Genomic DNA, 19476 nt, shown 5'->3' with positions numbered 1-19476 from the left:
TTTCATTTGAATGACAGTGAAAAGACATGCTTGATTGCACATATAGATGAAATTTAGTTATGGCATAAGAGACTCTATCATCCAAACTTTGATTGCATGGTAAAGATCAGTACCTCTAAGGCAGTTAGAGATCTACCTAAAATTGTGAAACCTCAGAATACAATATGTAAGGAATGGCAATTTGGAAAACAAGTTAGAGCTAGTTTCAAAAGTATTCTAGAAAAATCCAATAATGCTCTTGATTTGATTCAAACTGATTTATGTGGTCTAGCTAGAACTAAAAGCCTACAAGGTGATAGATATTTCATGCTAATTATTGATGATTATTCTAGAATGTGTTGGGTTACTTTTCTCAGAGAAAAATCAAAAGCACTTGGAAAGTTCAAACTGTTCAAAGCAATGGTTGAAAATGAAACCGGTAAGAAAATCAAATGTTTAAGATCAGATCAAGGAGGTGAATTCACATCTAAGGACTTTAATATATTTTGTGAAGTGAATGGAATCAGAAGACAGCTATCAGTACCTCGGACACCATAGTAGAATGGAGTTGTTGAAAGGAAAAATAGAACTATCTTGGATGTAGCAAGAAGTATGTTATTTGAAGCAAATTTACCACATGTATATTGGAAAGAAGCAGTCAGCACAGCGGTCTATACATTCAACAAAGTTCACATCAAAGGTGAAACCAATAAGACCCCTCATGAACTATGGTTTGGTAATACTCCTACTCTTAAATATTTCAGAATTTTTGGAAGTAAATGTTATCTTAGAAGAGATGAGTATATTGTCAAATTTGATCCTAGAAGTGATGAAGGAATATTTCTTGGTTATTAATCTAAGAGAAAGGCATATAGATGTTTTAACAAAAGATTGCAGAATATTGTTGAGAGTACAAATGTAAAGATTGATGAACAATTTAGAGGAACTTCAAGGTGTATAGACTCTGAACTGGTAATAGAAATTGTGACAAATGAACCTACAATAAATCCACCGGTATAGAATGAAGATCTAGTTACCCTGGTACCATCAGAGGATTCCACAGTAATTGAAGAACAACAACAAACTAAGACACCGCGGTATGTAAGATTGAATCACTCTGAAGATCAGATAATTGGAAACAAATTTAAAGGAGTTATGACAAGAGGAAGATTGACAAATGAAGAGGTATGTCTTATTTCTCAAATTGAACCATCATCTATTAATGAGGCATGTGAAGATAAATTTTGGATTAAAGCTATGGAAGAAGAATTACAACAAATTGAGAAAAATAATACTTGGACATTAGTTCCCCAACCTAAAGATAAAAATGTAATTGGAACCAAATGGGTATTTAGAAACAAACTTAATGAAGATGGTAAGGTTGTCAGAAATAAAGCAAGACTAGTGTGTAGGGGATATTCTCAGAAAGAAGGAGTTGATTACAATGAAACCTTTGCACCGGTAGCTAGAATTGAGGCAGTTAGATTATTCTTGGCTTTTGCAGCTCACAAGAACTACAAAGTTTATCAAATGGATATTAAATGTGCATTTTTGAATGGAGATCTTGAAGAGGAAGTCTATATTGATCAACTTGATGGATTTTCTTTGACATATGACAATGATATTGTTTGCAGGTTAAGAAAAGCTCTGTATGGATTGAAACAAGCCCCAAGAGCTTGGTATGCAAGATTTGATAAGTATCTTTTAAAGATTGGGTTTACTAAAGGAAATGAAGACAACAATTTATATTACAAAATAACTAATGATGACATCTTGATTATAGAAGTATTCATTGATGATATAATCTTTGGAGGAGAAGATGGATTATGTAAAGAATTTTCTATTAAAATGCACCAAGAATTTGAAATGTCTATGATTGGAGAAATAAACTTCTTTTTTAGGATTGCAGATTTCATAAACTGACAAAGGTATATTCTTGAGTCAATCCAAATACTTGAAAGAGTTATTAAAGAAATTTGGGATGGAGAACTCTAAACTGGTAAGCACACCTATGACTACAAATGACAAATTATCTCAAAGGGATGAATCTACACTTGTTAATCCAACTAGAAACAAATCTATGATAGGAGGTTTACTGTATTTGACACAAACCAGACCTGATATTATGAATGCAGTATGTATTGTTTCTATATTTCAAAGTAATCCTAGAGAAAATCATGAATCAACAGTAAAAAGGATTTCCCGATACTTACAAGGCACTGCAAATCTTGGATTATGGTATCCTAGAGACGAAAATTTTAATCTATGTGCATACACAGATGCAAATTGGGTAGGAGATGTGGATGATAGAAAAAGCACCACTGACAGAGCATTCTTTCTTGGAAAAAGATTAGTTTCTTGGTTAAGTAAGAAACAAAGTTGTACATCTTTATGAATAGCAGAATCAGAATATGTTGTAGCAGCAACTAACTGTACACAGGTACTATGGCTTAAACAAATGTTGAAAGACATAAAGGTAAAATGTAAGGAACCTATTACAATATATTATGATAACACTGCAACAATTGATATATCTAAGAATCCGGTATTACATTCTAAAACAAAACATGTTTCTATCAAACTGAATTTTCTAAGGGAAAAAGTTGAAGAAAAAGAGATAAAACTGGTTTATGTGAATACTAAAGAACAACTTGCAGATATTTTCACAAAACCTTTGCCTAAGGATACCTTTGAATATCTCAGAGATTAGCTTGGAGTCATACCACCACTGGTAGAGACTTAGATAGTTGATGATTGTCATCAACCGGCAGAATTAAAAGACAAAACTTTTACTCAGGTCTTTGATGAGGAAGCTACTTCTCAGGGGAAGTAGTTGGTATATTGAATCGATTGGTATTTTGTACTTTGGCATTTGATGTCAAAGGGGGAGAGATATCTATGGAAAAACACATTATCATTTAATGAGAGATTGGTATTGAAAAACTTTGTATAACACATGTTGCTCCTAGGGGGAGAGATAGTTGTTTAGGAGAGATTGTTGGTTTTTGGTATTCGACATTTCTATTTTGGCACTTTGATGGTTTTTCCATATTGTGTTGCCATCAATGCCAAAGGGGGAGATTGTTGGTATTTTGGTATGGTTTTGTCATTGATGTCAACATCTACTAAAACACTAGCACTTTGGAGATCCAGCAGCATTCACCGGCAATCAAGTAACTATTGCACAGTTACTGGTATATGGTTCACCGGTAGGATATAATGATCACCGACACTCAGAATTATGTGGAAGACACTTGGTGATATCAAAGACATCATTTGGAAATCTTTTCCTAGAGTTTTTTTCATCGGTATATTCATATTTACATATTTTCTTTTACTGGCAAATAGGTGCAGGGTTACCTAGGGTTACACCGGTAGGTTTATCTTTTCCAGATCAACATGGCACGCTATGGAGATGATTATTTATTGTTGTAAATGCATGAAGCTAACATGCTTAATCAATTATTGCATCGAATATTATATTGTTTGTAAAATGTTTTTATTGTAATATCTTATAGAGTCAACCTACTAAAATTGGTCTTAGGTTATGGTATAAATGTAAGATCTTATTTGTAAGATCGAATGTGGAATGTGAAAAAGAATTGTGTGAAGGTATATGCAAGATTAAGCAGAGCTATACAAAAAGACATCATTTGAAGGTGAAGCTAGGTTTTTGTGGAAGCATATCAGCATTACACCAGTACTGAATCCAGCATATGAAGATGTTATTTTGTGCAGTACATTCTTATTGGATTTAACCATCCAACTGTAGTTAGTGTGACTCCCATTTTGTGATTGAGCAGTGAGCTATAGGCTGTTGGCCTTTCTGCATGTGCAGACCCCATTTATGTACACTTACTATCTACAGTAGTATCATCTGATTGTGGGTAAGGTTTCCCACTGTGGTTTTTCCCATTACAGGGTTTCCACGTACAAATATTGGTGTTATGTGTTGTGTATGACTTTGTGTTTGTGTTTCATGCATTAATCTTTACTGGTTTAGCAATTAACTATTAAAACTGTCTACCAACATACTTAACTGGTTTACTGTTATTAAGCATTAAGTTGGTTAAGTTGTTTTTGGTTTGAATTTAATTGACAACTGATTACCCCCCCCCTCCCCCTCTCAGTTGTCTCCGGGACCTAACAGTTCTTAACTCATTTATAGCAGTAACCTTCATTTTGTATGTCGATGGCAATCCTCTTAAAACTTTTGAAACAATTTCATCTTCACTTAAGGTTCCTCCACAACATTTAATACCCAAAACAATTTCATTAACTCTTTCCATAAAAGCAGAAATCCTTTCATCTTCTTCCATTTTCAGATTTTCATAGCAGACTCAAAAGCTTTCAAGTTTTGCAATTTTGACTATGGTATCTCCTTCATTCAGTGTTTCCAAATGATCCCAAATAGCTTTAGCAGTTGATCTATCTGATAATCTCATGATTTGCTGATCTGATAATGCACTCAAAAGTGCTTCTCTTGCTTTGCAATCATTTTCCTCATCTTTAGCCAAGTTAGGTGGATTAGGCTGATTCAGAGTAGGAGAAGTATAGCCATTCTTTGTAACATCCTAGATGTCCTTTCCAATGCAATTCATTTGTGTCTCCATTCTGATCTTCCATATCCCATAATTGGTTCCATCGAGTTTAGGACTGTCCTTCCTAAAATAGTTAGTAGACATTGGATCTCCTCAAACTGTTAAATTCTACAAAAAGAGGACTAGGCTTTGATACCAATTGTTAAGTCCCAGAGACAATTGAGAGGGGGGGTTGAATCAGTTGTCAAATAAATTAAAACCAAAAACAACTTAACCAATTTAATGCTTAATACCGGTATACAGGTCTTTTATGTTGGTAGACAGTTTTATCAGTTAATTGCAATACCAGTAAAGATTAATGCATGAAACAGAAAGAAAAAGTCATCCACAACACATAACACCAGTATTTGTACATGGAAACCCTGTAAGGGGAAAAACCACGGTGGGAAAACTTACCTACAATAAGATGATACTACTATAGATAGTAAGTGTATACAAATGGGGTATGCACATGCAGAAAGACAAAGCACCTAGAGCTCACGGCTCAAACACAAAATGGGAGTCACACTGACTACAATTGGATGGTTAAATCCAATATGAATGTACTGCTCAAATTAGCATCTTTCTATGCTGGATTCAGTACCGGTGTAGTTCTTATTGTCTTCATGAAAACCTCCTTCAACCTTCAAATCATGTCTGTGTGTATATCTCTGCTTAATCTCACATATACCTTCACACAATTCTTTTTTGTATTCCCTCGTTCAATCTTACAAATAAGATCTTGCATTTATATCATAACCTAAGACCAATTTTAGTAGGTCGACTCTAAAGGATATTACAATAAAATCAATTTACAAATAAAATAATATTCGATGCAATAACCAATTCAACATGTCGGCTTGATGCATTTACAACAATAATAAAACATCTCCATAACGTGTCGTGCTGATCTGGAAAAGATAAACCTACCAGTGTATAACCTGGACCTATTTGCCAGTAATAGCAAATATGCAAATACAAATATGCCAATGAACAAATCTCCAAGACAAATTGTCCAAACAATGTCTTCGACATATCCATGTGTTTTCCATGCCATTCCAATTGCTGGTGAACATTATATCCTATCGGTGTACCAGATACCAGTGACTGTGCATAAGTCACTTGCTTGTCGGTGAATGTTGCTGATTCTCCAAAGTGCCAGAGTTGATAAGTGTTAGTAGGTGTTGACATCAATGACAGAACCATACTAAAATACCAACACTCACTTCTTATCTCCAGTAGATATGAGGTAGATTATCTTTCATCATCATGGTTTTAGAAGCATCCAAGATAGTTTTGTTCTTCCTTTCCAGAACTCCATTCTGCTGAGGTGTCTGGGGAGAAGAAAATTGTCTCCTTATGCCATGCTTCTCACAAAAGTTATTAAACTCACCAGATGTTAATTCTCCACCATGATCTGACCTTAAACATTTAATCTTCAATCCTATCTCAGTCTAAACTTTAGCTTTAAATATTTAAACTTTTCAAAAGCCTCAGATTTCTCCCTTAGAAAAGTTACCCACATCATTCTAGAATAATCATCAATAATTAGCATAAAATATCTATCACCTTGAAAAATTTTAACTCTAGTAGGGCCACATAAATTAGTATGAATAAGATCAAGAGAATCATTAGATTTGTCTTGTATACTCTTAAAAGAGGTTCTGACCTATTTTCCCATTTGAAATTCCTTAAATACCAGATTAGAGGGATTCACAATTTTAGGTATATCTCTAACTGCCTTAGTTGAATTGATCTTTACTATGCAATAAAAATTCACATGACATAGCCTTTTAAGCCATAGACAATTTTCATCAATTTGTACAATCAAACATGTCTTCTCACTAGAATTCAAATGAAATATATTACCTTTTGTCTGTGTACCAGTTGCAATCTCCAATCCAGATCTATTAATGATTTTGCATTTTCCATCCTTGAATTGTAATTGAAATCCCTTATCCACCAATTTTCCTACACTCAAAATATTATGCCTTAAACCTTCAACATAATAAACATTATTAGTATTGTTCTTACCATCTAATGATATAGTTCCTTTTCCTTTGATCAAACATGCTTTGTCATCTCCAAATCTAACTAGACCACCATCAAATTCTTGCAAAGATAGAAACTTCCTTTTATCTCTAGTCATATGATGTGAACATCCACTATCAATTACCCATTCATCCTTATATTTAATTTTAGAAGCAAGTGCCTTCTCTTCAAGTACATTCTCTTCCAGTGTCGGAACATCTTCCTTGATAGCTAGGAACACCCATTCCTTTCCATTGCTGGAACCACTAGTAGAGTCTTGTGTTGGTTCATCATGAAAATCAGTCACACCTTCCTCATCCACAATGTAGAATGATTTATCTTTTTTTTTCCTATACTTATACTTATTCTGATATCCAGGGTTAGGCTTAAAATATCTTCTAGCTCTTTCTTCAAATCTTGAATTCCTTGTAGGACATCTAGATGCAAAATGACCTATCTTATTATATGTAAAATATTTAAAAGGTGATTTTCCTTCATACTTACTTCCTACCGGTCCTTTAGGTACTCTTCTATAAAATATGGCTTCAAGTTGCTCAAATTCTTCATCTTCTCTTTTCATATCATCCAATTCTTTTCCATACAAAGCTTTCCAATCTTGCTTGCCAATTGATGATGTAAATGCATGAAAAGAAGGTTTAGACTTCACAACTCCAGAAGGTCCAAATTCTTCAAGCTCAAAAGTAGATAATTTCCTAACCAAGGTATCTCTATTGACTGAAGTATTAGCCATTGTTCTCAATTCATTAATTACAGTAGCCTTCATCTTGTAAGTTGGTGGCAAAGCTCTCAGAACTTTAGAAACTATTTCATCTTCACTTAGAGATCCACCACAACATTGAATTCCTATAAAAATTTCATTTACCCTTTCCATGAATGCAATAATCCATTCATCTTCTTCCATCTTCAAGTTTTCATATCTCATCCGGTAACCATCAAGTTTAGCAATCTTCATAGTAGGGTCACCTTTATTAACAACCTCCAACTTGTCCCATATAGACTTTGCTGATGATTTGTTAGTTAATCCCATTATTTGTTGATCAAAAAGTGCACACAAGAGGGCTTCTCTTGCTCTACAATCATTCTCAAGATCCTTATCCAAGTTTTCCAGAGGAGGATTGCCAGATGCCTGATTCAAAAGAGTAACACCATTCTCCATGATTTCCCAAATTTCCTTACCGAGACATCTCAGATGAGTCTCCATCTAAATCTTCCATACTCTGTAATTTGTTCCATTAATCGTAGGAATATATCTTCGAAAGATAGCAGTAGATGAACTAGATGAACTTGAATTGTTAGTCACCATAGGATCTTTCTTTAAATGGTTAAGCTTCTGTAGAGAGGAACAAAGCTCTGATACCAATTGTTAGGCAATTCAAATAACCAAAAGACAACTGAGAGGGGGGGGCGAGTGAATCAATTGTCACTAGACTACTAGAACCTTAAGAAATTAAAACTTTAATACCAGAACCCAAAATATCAATACCAAAATGCATAAAGCAATTACCAAAATAGCAAATAAACCAATTAAGCATAAACAATAATTAGAGAATAAATACCATCCACATGACACCAAAATTTGTATGTGGAAAACCGGGTAAAGGGAAAAACCATGGTGGGAAGCCTACCCACAGTCAGATAATACTTTTGTAGTAAGTATGTGATTACAATTAAGGTGCTTGTACTTGCAGGAAGGCCAATAGCCTAGAGTACACTTCTCATCACAAAAGGAGTCTCGCTGACTACATAGAAATCCATACTACAATCCGGAGGAAATAATGAAGTGCAAAGATAGCATCTCCTATGCCTGAATACAGTTCTAGTTAAGCTCAATACCGGAGGACTAAATATTATTACATAAACCCAACTCGATCACCAATGATCAACCAAATCTTCTTCCTGGATGATTATTACATTATTTTCTCCTTACATAACCATATCCATATTCCTATATGATCTACAATGAGATCTTACATCATATATATACAAAAACCCTTGACCACAAACAATAAGGTTGGCCATCAGACAATAAAACAATTACATAATTAAAAAACATGTCAGCCTGAGACCAAACAAATAATATCCAACCCATAAGACATCCTAGAAACACATCGAGAAGTCCAATCAACATGTTACATTAAGCCGGTCCATAACCTAGATAAACCGGGACCCAATTTAGGTCCACACACGCTAAAGCAATGATTCCAATCAACCAAGTCGCGAACACAATCACCATCAACATCCTAAATTTCCACTAGAAGTTGCACCAACACCACTTATGCATATCATCAAATATATCCAACAAAGCTCTGTCGGTGAAACCTGCATTGGAACAACAAACCAAGCTTGCCAGCATATAGGATAACATCCAATCACCAAATCAAAACCAACTGATTGAACATGAACCTGAGTAGCATGAATAATCCAATTCCATAACCCAAACATACCAAAGAATACCGGATCATCATGATCTAATCCAACTTGAAACCAAACATCTTACTGGGACTAGAAGGATACCGGTAAAGCAACCAAAATAGCTAGTGTTGACATCAATGACAAAAAATCAATACAACACATAATCAATTCCTCCAAATGGCCAATACTTTGTGTGAAATATCCCAAGGCTCCCTACAATGGAAACATAATTTCTTCCAACTGAGTTCATTCAACTGATCATTATCAAGTTACTTATTACCTTCACATGGCTGATGTGAATCCTTATGATATGTTCTCTTATCTTTGTATTTTTGTAGTGGGAGTCCTTAGATTTAAATTTGCTCTTGTAAGAAGAAGGTGCTAAATCCTTTGCCTTTTTTATTACCTCCTACAATGTCAAAGGGTTATGAACCTTGACCCAACCCCATAAAGGATCTGAAAGTCCATCCATAAATAAGACAACAAGTCTCCTTTCTGAAATGTTTATCACTAACACTACTAACCGCTGAAATTATGAAATGTAAACATCAATTGACCCCCACTATCTAAGCTGTGCTAATTCTTTGAAGTGCAACTCAGGATCCTTGGTGCCAAACCTCTTGATCAACCATTCTGTGAGCTCAACATAAGAAGTAATCTTCCCATGTCCCATAGTAACCATACCATGGTTCCACCACTCATGAACAACTCCATCAGGGTGTATAGCAGCATATTTAATAGCTTCCTCCTCTGTCATATGATTCAGCTATAGATAAGTGTCCACCTTTTGGACTGAAGCTCGTGCTGTAGTCTAACCGAAAGCATTAAAATAGGGTAAATTCAACTTTCCCACTTTTTTCCTTAACTCATAATTTTGGTTCCTATCACCTGCATGTGGTATGTGTCTCATCCTCACATTAATATAGTCTCGAAGGGCTATAGCTTCTTGAAAATCTGGACGACCACTCTCCCAATCTCTCTGAAACTGATCCTGTAAGTCTACAATATGTGGTTCAACTACTAGCTAAACTGGAATTCTAAGTGTAAAGGTGGGTATAAGAGGTCTAGAACTCGTTGTCCTAGTGGGTTACACTACATGACCAAAATTATCTGCCATTTGTCCTCCTCCATTACCACCCTGTCCACCATTATTGCCACCATTAGGACCATTGTTACCTCTAAGCTGGTTATTGTTATTATTACCTTGCTAATTATTTCCTACAATACCACCACCCATGTTGTTCACATTGATGCCCATTTGTCTAGCTATCATCTGCGTCAATAGATCTAATCTCTGATTTTGCTATTGTGCCCTTTTCTTTGCCAATTGTTGTCCTTGTACCAGTTTATCCAATAACTGAAGGAACCTTTCCTCACTTGGGGCTCTTCTCTCTCCCATATTTCTAACTTGAAGTGGGTCACCAATTTCCTCTACTACTAGGGGTTCTTCCAATCCTGCACCTGGCTGGTTATTAAGATTAGTGTTTGACTTGTTTCCCCTTAGATAATATTGATGTTGCATGAGTAATTAACCCTTTAGGATGACAAAATCTATAGCTCTGATACCACTATAATGGACTTCCCTATTTTTAAATTTTTTACTTTCACTCTTCTATGGTGATTTTATCAAATAGATGGCTGATAATCATTTCAATGACTATTTTTTTGTGTTTACTATATTCAGAAGTTATGGTGTCCCTAGGGCATTTTTGGCTTTTTTTTTTTGAAAGTTTTTCTTAACAATGAAATTATGCCAATTCATTTATGAGCAAACATGAACTCACACCTAAACATGTGATTTCTATGAACTATTAATTAGCTATACTTGCAGAAAAAACCAGTCTCTATTATTATTGATCAATTCGGTACACACAATGCATTGATCAATAATATGAGTTTTTTGAATACAACAAGTTTTCATAGGACTATGAACCTGGTATTATCGCTTGGTTCTGAGATTTCTCCAGCAACAACTATAGATGCAAACTGATTGGTCCACGCCCTTAACTCGACTATTTGTTGGTCCTTATATTCTAAACGGTGAATCTAAACTTATTCCTCCTTGTACTTAAACAATGCAGGCAACCATGATGTACTCCCAATCCACGCCACTGGAATTAATTAGTCCCCAGCTTTGTTTAGTGGTTTGCAAACTATTCCCAGCTACCTCTAATATATCATGTGACTACTGTGTTTTTTTTTTAATTTATAGCTCCCTTAAGATGCCCAGCCAATACTATTTAGAGGAATACATTTTCTTGTTTTTTCCAGAATACTGCAGATCTGAGTTAAAGGTGAGTACATGGAAAGCACTTATTTCCACTCTAACCTATCGACTATCATGAAACTTAGGTCCACAAATATGTGTTTACTCTTATTCTAATTTTAATCTGCAGAGTTTTGTTTTAGAATACATAGCTGTGAATTCACGTCTCGTGACTATTATTTGGCAGTGCAATTTCCTTGGGGTTGCCACCATATGATTCGAAACCATTCCCTTCATAGTGCTAGACTAAACTATAATTGCATCAACATCTTGCAGTTGTAGATTCAAAAATTTAAAAACACAAAATGAATACCTTTCTAACCCTATGATTTATCCAAAAAGTACACAAGTCATACTGTAGCTTCATTAATCTACACACCCCTTCAATATTTGATTTGTTTCTTCAAAGTTTCCCCATCTTGATCTTTCACAGGCAAGAGAAATGATACACCTGAGGGATTTCGTCCCCAACTGCCAAAGGATTTCTAGTTTTTCTCTAGAAATTAGCTTCACAATTACCAAGAAAACACAATATCCAAGATATTTGAAACTTCATTAAATGCACTTATTATTGCTTCTATTGGGCACACATTCCAAAGCACTATCAATGTAGGATAAAGGAAAAAGTTGAATAAAATATTAGTATCCCTTTATGTCTCCAAAAGAAGGGGTATATTTAATATTTCCTTTTTAAACATTAGCTTCAACATTAAATAACCCCTTAAGTTAAATAATTATAGTTAACTTTAGAAACTTTTAATTTTTTGCCTGAATAATTAATTCCTTCATAAAAATACAATCCATGCAAATGAATAAATGCACCAAAAATGAAGCCGATCAAAATCGCACCAAAATTTACCTGACATTGTGCCCAAAATGACTTACTATAATAGTAAGCTCCTGTAAACCCTATCAAATCGACTCCGTTTGGCTTGAAGTTGGATTTTCCTAGGCCAAATCCAACACAGATCCCTGCAAAGTCCTGGTTAGCCCTCGGGACCATGAAAAAATGGATAACCACAAATTTCCAAATAACCGCTAAAAAGGGGACATTGCATCGTCTCAAAGAAAAAGGATGCCCCAACAAGAGAAAATGAAGAAATATGGAAGGATGATTCTCCCTTAAGACATTAGATCAAATTTTTTGAATTTTTGGGGTAAATTATTGAAAAGAAAAGAAAATGTGTCAGGAAGGCAAAGAGGGAAAAGAAAAGGATTTTGGTGATGAGATGGAGGAATGGAGAGAAGTTTATGGTGAATGAGGAATGCCAGAAGGCAAAAAGAAGGGCTACATATAGGTTATGGGTGGCCCGTAGGAGGTCATTTGTGCACTCTCAGTTATTACACACATAAAGAGCCCTGAGAAACCAAGTGAGAAAATATGGTAAACATTCCATGGAATGAGAAATAGGGTAGTCTAGAGATATCAATGACTACCAGAGTATGGGGATCTAGTCGGTACTCGAAATCTCTTGTGCTTTTGAGTAGATAGGCATTTATTGCAAATTAGGAAGGGGGGAAAAGAATCAGGGTGAAGTATGGTTGGGGATGGAATGTAAACTACTGATAATGATGGGAGTGAATGATGAGATTTGTTGTGAATTTAATATGGAGAGAAATCTTATTTTTGATATAGCAAAGGGAGATCAACACCTATGGTTACAAAAACCAAGATGCAAATATTTCCGTATGTGTAGACTAGACTCTTCAAACAAAAGGTTATCATATGCATACAAGTTCACATATAACTGTAAAGTGGAAAATCGAACCCTAGTGACTCCCCACCTAGGAGAGAGAAAGGAAGTCACTAGGATGATTTTCACTTGGGAGAAACTTTACATTCAAAAGAGGGAATTGAATCCACTAGATCCAAATCCAAGGGGAACAAGGATATGAATTCCAAGTGGATTGCAAGGGTTGGAAAGTGATTCTCCCTCTTTTGTAAATAGACATGTTGACTTGTTGACTATGTAGAAAAGCGAGATAAAATAGATGAAACAAGGAGCTACCAATTCTAGGTCGCACTGTAACTTTGGATCTAAGATATTCAGATTGATACGGATTTTTCCTTCAAATTCGGAGAAAAGTCATCGGGACCTTGTTGAAAGTGCACACGGTCTGAAAAATTCGTGCGCCAAAAAGGGTTTTTCCATCTCTGTAAATGGAGTCCAATCTTGCAATTACAACTGCACACCTACAATCTACACACAGAAAAGAAGGGAAGAAGGGTTGTGGATAGGGGTTTGCCTCAGTCAAACCCCGGTTGAGGAATCAACCTTGAAAGGAAGTAATTGCAAATGCTTAAATGTAAATAATGGAAATGTATACCTTGTAGATATGCAATTGATGATGATGATTTCTTTTCTTCTTGAATTTAATCACAAATGTTCTATGAAATGACATTTAACATAACAAAACCCTAACACACACACACATGCTTGCAAACAAATGTTGTAATGTTGTTCCAATGGATGAATGAAAAAGACACACGAAGAAGATGACTTGAATGCTTGATGAAGATCTTTCGCTTGAATTTCACTTATTATCCTTATCTTGTCTATTTTTTCTTTTTCATCTATTGTCGAATGAGGGAATTGAATCTCCTTTTATACATGCGCAAGAGAATTAATTTTCATCCATCGAAGGCCGACAAAGAGAGATTTAAATCCCCTAAGAGAATATTAAACAAAAGGGTCTGGATGGACCCATCTTAGGGTCACCATAAGAGGGGGGGACAAGGGCACCACACCCCTGTCCTAGGGGGATGGGGGTACCACGCCCCTGTCCTGCCCTATTTTGGGGCCTAGATAGGGTCTTGAGGCAACATAAGGGCAACAATTGGAGGATACTCATGATGAAAGTGCAAAAAGGGGTCTCAATCAAGTAGAGAAACATAGTCACATAAGGGAGGGCCTAAAACATGGTCTAAATTGCGGGGGTAGCATTTTTAGGACACTACATTTAGCTCCCACTTTAGTAAGAGTATGGCTTATGCCAATACTGCCAGTAAAGTAGAAGAAAGAGAGAGATGAAGATGAGAGATACAAAGCAATACCTCAAGGAGTATAAGACATCACTAATCTTGAGGAAAAAGGCCCCCAATCTTAGGGTCTTAACTCGCCGAAACATATGCAAGAGAGTACAAGACCAAAAGAACAAGACCGACCAAAATAACAAAAAAGACACACAACAAAGACAAAAAACACACAAGACCACTCATCAACTAGCTAAAGAGACCTCGATACAAATGTCTCAAACAACTAATTGAAACACAAATACCAACGCCATCACATAAACACCAATAATCACATAAAAGAGAAAAGTTGACATCATCCATGAACCATCAATAGTAAAACTATGAGCTCATGAGAAGAAGGAGAGAGAGGACATGAATACACACTTTGGTGATCTATGAGAAGAAAGACAAACAAGAGGAAACCATGGAAATCTTTCCCCTAGAATTAGGTGATCCATGGAGAAAAGGGACATGGAAAACTAGCCCCTAGAGTCTATCTAGGTGATCCATTTAAGGGAGAAAGGTGAGAACGCCATTACTTCCACTCAACCTTGTGCACATGTGTGCAAGTGAGGTTAGAAGAGCCTCATAGGAGTCTATGCCCAAGTATGCTACAACCTGTATAATATGTATAGTACAAAGGTGAAGAAAGGCGTGACATCTCGCTCTAAGAGACCATGCTCTAGTTTCGAGAATAATCACCCTATATAAAAGGAAAAAGTGGTGACATCTCTCTCTAAGAGGTTGTGCTCTGGTTCCAAGAATATCCACTATAAAAGAGGAAAAACTGGTGACATCTCCCTCTAAGAGGCTGCCCTATGGTTTTGAGAATGACCCACTTTATTAAAGAAAAGTGGCGACATCTTAGTGTCTAAGAGGCTATGCTCTAGTTCCAAGAATGTCCCATTGTACAAGAGAAAAAATGTGCGAGAGAAATATAGTATGAAAGGAGCAATGTGGGTGCCCCCCCTTAAGATGTAAACATAGTTTTATGTTGATATCTTAAGGAAAGTAGAATAAGGATACCTACCTTTAACACAAAGAAGATATCCATTATGTAATAATTTCATAAATCCAAGCAAGAGAGGGAATACTCATTAAGAAAGGGTAAGATAGTTGAAAAGAGATATCTTGTTGTAAGTGTAAAGGAGATCCTTGGAGGAGAATAGATCTTTTTTTCAAAAGACATCTACCCCTAAGAGGAGTTTTCTTAGACAAATATAACATCTTCTAGAATGAAGCACAAAAGAGAACAAGAATGCAATCCTTTCTCCCATTTCTATGTGATAGGGATTCTTGATAAAGGATGACTCACTGCTATGCCAATGTGGATGGGTGAATTTATTATAGATTTACATTGCCAAGTGTAAAAGAGGTTGTAGTCAAGGACTTACACCTCTTGTATAAGAGAGAACCCTTGAGAAAACAACAATGATTTCAAACAAGGAAGGACATCAAGTAATGAAACTCACATCATCCCCAACACAAGAAAGAGTGGATCCTTAGAGAAAGAAATAAAAAGAGAGATCATTGCCCTCCAAGTGTAGGAACAATGAGAAGATCTTACACAATCTTCTAGAGAGAGTTTAAACATAAGCAAATGCACAATAAACTTACATGAACTCATGCAAGAAAAGACATTAGTAAATGTAAAATACACGTCTCAAGAAGTGGTAATCTTCTAAGAGAGGAAAACAAATCACATATTCCTCAAGAGGGATTAGTCATGAGGATGTACCATTGTAAGAAATGATAATCACATGTGAAAAATGCAGCCCCTAAAGGAAATAATGATAAATTAGATAAAAAAGAAGAGAAAGGAGTGAAATCCTTGCCCCCCAAGTGAGGAGAACAAGGAGATATATTACACATCTTCTAATGGATATCATTTGCAAGTGATATGCCTTCCTAATGGAACGATCCTCTCAATGAAGGGTCATGTACTTTATAGGAGACCACTCCATGTTGGGGGCATATCATATTTGTAAATAATCGAAATCATATAAGAGGTAAGTTTTCCAATAGAATCAAGAGAAGAAGAAGTGTATTACTGATTAAAGATGCTCCTTGTCAATCAAAGAGAAAAATCAAAGAACAATTATATTCTCACATAACTGTATACAAGAAAGGAGATCTAGTAATGAATAATGCATGAAGATAAATTAATGGAAAAAATAAGAAGAAGTGAGTCTCATGTTGCTACCCCAAAGTAAAAATTGAAACAATACCACCACAAATGATAAAGAGCCCCCAGTTAAGTTGGATAATTATGTCATAGGGTGAAGAGAACCATGAGAAGAAAACAAGTGCTAAGGCACTATGTTCATGTCAAGGAAGACACCTAGATCTATTGTAAGAGAAATTCATGCATGATCATATTTCTTTTGAACAAATTTCTTAAATGTATGACATTTCCCAAGAGAATGTGAATATGAATCATGAAAAATGCAATATTCCTCACCTTTCACTTGCTTAAGATTCCTGTTTGGATTTTTAGGAAGAAAGGAAATATTCTTATCATATTTTAATCTCCAATAGATTCTTGTAGCTAGTCTATTAGGATGATATATGTGTTTTAAGTAACTTTCTTGACATGGAAGAGGAGAGTTATTATTAGAAGAAGTTTTATTATCCACAATTCTAATTTTGCTACTATCGATGCCATCTTGAATAGATTTTTGAAAATCAGGACAATCATTAGCATTATGATCATGGGTTTGATTAAATGAGCAAAAGGGACATTTTTGAAGAAGAAGCATTCGTATAGGCTCTTTTGATTTATTTATTTTGAAGATAGTTCTTAAAATTTTAAAGCCTAAGGAGTTCATCCTTAGAGAGAGGAGTTTCTCTTCCTAGGCCTTCTATCGTAGCTTGCGTAAGAGGGTTTATAGGGACACAGATTCCTTGATCAAATTTCCCAATTCCTTGTCCTCTAAAACCTTGTTTTGTTATTATATTAATGCCACAACTATAAGAATGTTGCAAATGGGAAGTTGGGGGAATAAGATCATGAGTTTATTTTAAACATGATGTGTAGGGTGGAATGAGAGGTTTTGTAAATGAAGAAGGAATATCATGGGAAAGGATAACCTTCTTTCCTTTGTCAAGCTTATCCTTTTGGGGAGATTTGGGATGGACATCATCAACATCTAAAGGTTCACCTTTACTCTTTTCTATGTGAGAGGAAAGATCATGAATAAAATGCATAACATCATCCTCCCTACATATAATTTGATTTTGAAGATAAGTCCTAGGAGAATAAGGAGGGTATAAAGATGCAAGAATGTTGATATTATGATTTTTCCCCACTTGCTAAAGGGTATGTGTATAAGAAGAAGATGGGACCATATTGTTTTCCAATACTTTCTCTTTTTCAAAAAGATCATTAGTTGATATAGTAGCTCTCATCTTATTCACACAGGATACCCTAGGAGAGGTGCAAGAATTAGGGATTCCTGGGTAGTGATCTACACAAGCCTTAAGGTGATTAATACATGAAATGTATTTTGTTAATAACATCACCATAATGCAACAAAAATGACACATGCAAGTGTTGAGATCAAATTAAAAAGGAAATAACTTTGAAATCCGAACAACATAGTATGACCAAGTGCTATGAATGAAAAGGAGCAACATGAAATGAAGAAGGTCATTATCAAATACATGATTATAATAAATATATGTTAAAAACAACGTAATCATATGTGAAATAGAAAATAAATCCGATCCATTGATTTCCATTGAAAGTCTCTTAATTAAAATCTTAATTTACTTGAAAAGAAGATCTAAAATTAGGACCTTTTTATGAAAATTAATTTAAAAGTTTGGTGTGAAAATTTGAATTTGTATTTGACCATAAGGGGTGCAAAAATTGATAAAGTATGCCAATTTTATGGATTCAAGCAAAAACATCTAGTCAATTCCGACTCCCAAAATTTCGAGAAAAAAGCCAGGGACCGTGTGCAAAGTGCACTCAGTCCGACCAACTTTTTTTGAAATTTTCAGGGATGATGGAAATTATGATTTTATTGTGAAATACAAAAAAATAACCAATTTGGAGATAGCTAGATCAGTCAAATTAGCAGTCAAAGGTTGAAATAGGATATTCTTAAAAACTAGGGTTTTTTTTTTAACCACTTAATTTTCAGAATGAAAAGATAAATTTGAATTGCAATTTTGAAATAGAAATCAGATCTGAAACAAGCAATTCAAATTCTACACTTCATAAGCTTAATTTTGCCAAAATGAAAAAAATAGAGTTTTTATGCTATTAACCTCTAAATTTTGTAAAAAGATTAAACTTGGAAATGAAAGTTTGAAATTCAAATTGCAATATTTTAGATCTAACAATAAGAAATAAGAATTAGAGTGTAAGACGTCGGGTTCACCAAAATGTAAAGTGGAAAATTGAACCCTAGTGACTCCCCACCTAGGAGAGAGAAAGGAAGTCACTAGGATGATTTTCACTTGGGAGAAAATTTAAATTCAAAAGAGGGACTTGAATCCACTAGATCCAAATCCAAGGGGAACAAGGATATGAATTCCCAGTTAATTGCAAGATTTGGAAACTAATTTGCCCTCTTTTGTAAATAGACATGTTGACTTGTTGACTATGTAGAAAAGGGAGATAAAATGGATGAAACAAGGAGCTACCGGTTTAGGATCACACTATAACTTTGGATCTGAGATATTCAGACTGATACGAATATGCCCTAGAAATTTGGAAAAAATTCGTTAGGACTGTGTTGAAAGTGCACACGGTCCTTCGAAAAATCCATGCATCGAAAAGGGTTTTTCTATCTTTGTAAATGGAGTCCACTCCTGCAATTACAGTTGTGTACTTGCAACCTACAAACAGAAAAGAAGGGAAGAAGGGTTGTGGATAGGGGCTTGCCTCAGTCAAACCCTGATTGAGGAATCGACCTTGAAAGGAAGTAATTACAAATGATTAAATGTAAATAATGGTAATGTATACCTTGTAGATTTACAATTGATGATGATGATTTCTTTGCTTCTTGAATGTAATCACAAATATTGTATGAAATGACATGTAACATGACAAAACCATAACACACACACATGCTTGCAAATAGATGATGTAGTGTTGCTCCAATGGATGAATGGAGAAGACACATGAAGAAGATGACTCGAATTCTTGATGAAGACCTTTG

This window comes from Cryptomeria japonica, chromosome 4, assembly GCF_030272615.1.
Source record: "Cryptomeria japonica chromosome 4, Sugi_1.0, whole genome shotgun sequence".
In the NCBI taxonomy this organism is placed as follows: domain Eukaryota; kingdom Viridiplantae; phylum Streptophyta; class Pinopsida; order Cupressales; family Cupressaceae; genus Cryptomeria; species Cryptomeria japonica.
This window is presented reverse-complemented; position numbering follows the sequence as displayed.